The sequence below is a fragment of the Nannospalax galili genome, unplaced genomic scaffold (assembly GCF_000622305.1).
Source record: "Nannospalax galili isolate Female #2095 unplaced genomic scaffold, S.galili_v1.0 scaffold957, whole genome shotgun sequence".
Taxonomy (NCBI): domain Eukaryota; kingdom Metazoa; phylum Chordata; class Mammalia; order Rodentia; family Spalacidae; genus Nannospalax; species Nannospalax galili.
In genome coordinates, this window is record NW_008340047.1 from 966,970 (window position 1) to 969,933 (window position 2,964).

Below are 2,964 nucleotides of genomic sequence, written 5' to 3' on the forward strand. Positions count from 1 at the left end.
CTGCCTTTCCTCTGACCTCCAAAGATAAGATAAGCAGAGTTCCTCTTATCTTAAGAGGAAAAAGAAAACACTTCCACACCCTAATCCTACCTGCTTCCCCCTCCCTGATTCCACACCCTAAAGCCCCCATATGTAAAGTCCCAGCTCACAACCCATGAGCGGACATCTTTCCTGGACATCTTTCCCTGACTTCCTTCCCTTCCCCCTTCCCCCTTCCCCCTTCTCCCTTCCCTTCCCTTCCCTTCCCTTCCCTTCCCTTCCCTTCCCTTCCCTTCCATCTTTCCCTTCATGGATATCTTTCCCTTCCGAAGGAAAGGTGCCCCATGCGAAATAAATCTGTGTCCCACTGAGGATTCCATCTGAGCCTCGGTGCCTTCATCCATCTGCTTGTGCTCTCCATCCGCGCCGCTCGCTCCCGCCCATTCTCTACCTATCACACCTGTTGTGTGCAATGCCCACAGAGGTCAGAAGAGAGCATGGGAGTCCCTTGGATCTGGAGTTGTTGCCTGCTATGTGGGTGTTGGGAACCTGGGTCTTCTGCAGGAGCAGCCAGTGTTCTTAACCACTGAGCCATCTCTCCAGTTCCTGATTCAATATTTTTAAAAAATTATTTATTTTTTATTTTATGTGTAGGGTGTAAGGGTGCTTTGCCTGCATGTATATAAGTGCACCTGTGTGTGCAATGCCCACGGAGGCCAGAAGAAGACATTGGATCCCCTGGAACTGGAATTACAGAGGGCTGTTTGCTGCCATGTGGGTGCTGGGAACTGAAACTGGGTCCTCTGCTAGAGCAGGCAGTGCTTTTAACTGCTGAGCCATCTCTCCAACCCCCATGGTTAATTCAGTGTTTTCAATGGTGACATCTGGTGCCTTGTTCATTAGATTTATTTTTAGTGTTTTCAGTGTGAATGCTGTTGGTACTCAGATGTAAACTTGGGCACTTTAGAGTACTGCATACTTTGAACTAAGGGAGATTGGAAGGTCTCAGAAGAAGGTGTCTCTAATCTTCTGCCCTCATGTCTCCTCCCTCAGTCTCCCCCAGGGTGGATCTCAGAAACCAGACTCCTCTTCCTCAAAGTGAGCTATAGATGCTAAACTCCTCTGCCAAAGGAGCCCACAAAACCTAGAAGGGTCACTGTCCCCTTTCCCCCTTGAAGATCTTTATTTTGGAAGGGTACTGACCCATGCCTGGGAGGAAGGAACAGGGTCCTGACTTGAGGTTTAGTCTTAAATAGAAGGCAAGAGGTGTGCATAGCTAAGCAATCCTGGCCAAGTCCTTCATATCATCATGTGGGGGCTCCAGTGCCCCCTGTAGAGTGGTGGGACAAGTTGTCAGGAACCATGAGAAATCTCTTTCTGGGAAACAAGTTACTCCCCTGGCTGGCACCAGGCCTCCGTTTTTTCCTTCTATAAACATAAACTTTCCTGAGGAAATTCCAGTTTGTTAGGGTCTATTGTTTCAATAATCTGACAGCCAAGGGGAAGGCAAAAGTGTCTCTTTAGAACTCTGAGTTGCTTAAAATTAGCTATAAAGGGTTCATTGGCATTAACCCCTTAACATCTGTTGTACTCTATACACCCTCTTATACTCCCTCCCCTAACTAGGCAAAATCAAATAAGACCAACTAGGACAGGTTTCATCTCATTAACAAGACATAATCCAGATCAAACCACCAGATGGTGTCTTCAGAGACTGTTATTCAGAGACAAAATCAGAATTGAAAGAAAGCCACATTGGCATGGTTGCACTTGCCTATAATCCCAGCATTTGGGAGGCCAAAGCAGGAACTGTGAGCTTGAGGTCTAGGCTTCATAGCAAGACCCTGTCTCAACTAACAACACTGGAGTTGCTTATAGCAGCCCTTTCAAAGTAACTAAAGTCAAGAGTTTATGAAGAAATGGTCCTTATGCATGGTAATGTGACACTAACGAATGGGTTCAAACCTTGGTTCCTGCCTGTATTGTGTTTATAATATTTGTTTCAGGCACAGGCATATTACGCCTTAAGATTGAGGTATTAAAAGTGGGACTCTAGGTAGGCTGACTAGACTCAGTGGATGGATTTGCACTGGGGAACAGCTGGGGGCACTGACAACACAGTGGACAGTAACAGGGATGACAGAGTATATGGACTCCAGTAGGAGGGGGGCTATGGGAGGGTGCCATTTGGTATTCAGGTGTAAAGATGAATAAGGTTAAGATGTTCTGGGTACTGCTTCTCATTCTTCATAACTCATTCAAATCACCTTATAGAACACGCCCAATGCCTGCATCAGTCCCAGCAGGGCCCAAGGTAGTTCTTGAAATACCACTGTCACCAGAAACCTAGACCCCTAGACAGCATGAAAAATGATAAGCCTGTTTTTCAGCCTCACTGCATTTTCTGGGAAGACAAAAACCTAAGGACTTCTGTGGAAAACTTTATTGAGGATTTTGTACATGTGTATCAGGTGTTTTGATCAAATCCATGCCCAATCCCTCTCCTCCAATATTACACCTCTGAAGAGGTAACACTAAAATCTTTTAAGGATTAGATACACGCTCCCAAATACTTTTGATATTTTTGGACTTTGGAAAAGAGTATGTTGCCTACAGGCCCAAGGACATTTTGACATTTAGCCAAGAAACTAGCCATATTTCTTTGTAGTCTTTTTACCCTAACTCCCTAGCCAATTCCTACCTTCTATTCTTATCACACTATCCTCTGAAGGGGTTACCTAAATTGCCAATAGGGAATCAGGACGCAGAATGCTCTGGCTTCTGCCAGGATGAACAGGGATGCAGGGTGAGGCAATTGGAGTACCTCTTCAGTTGGCCTATCTAGAAGACTCCCAAATTGCATAACTCTTATCTCTAAGGGGAAAAGAAAGTCTTTGAATCATGAATAGGAGATGTGAAGGAGAAGTAAAGGCAAGAGTAATTAGCATTACAAGTTCTAGACAGGGAACTAGAAAAAGTCAGAAC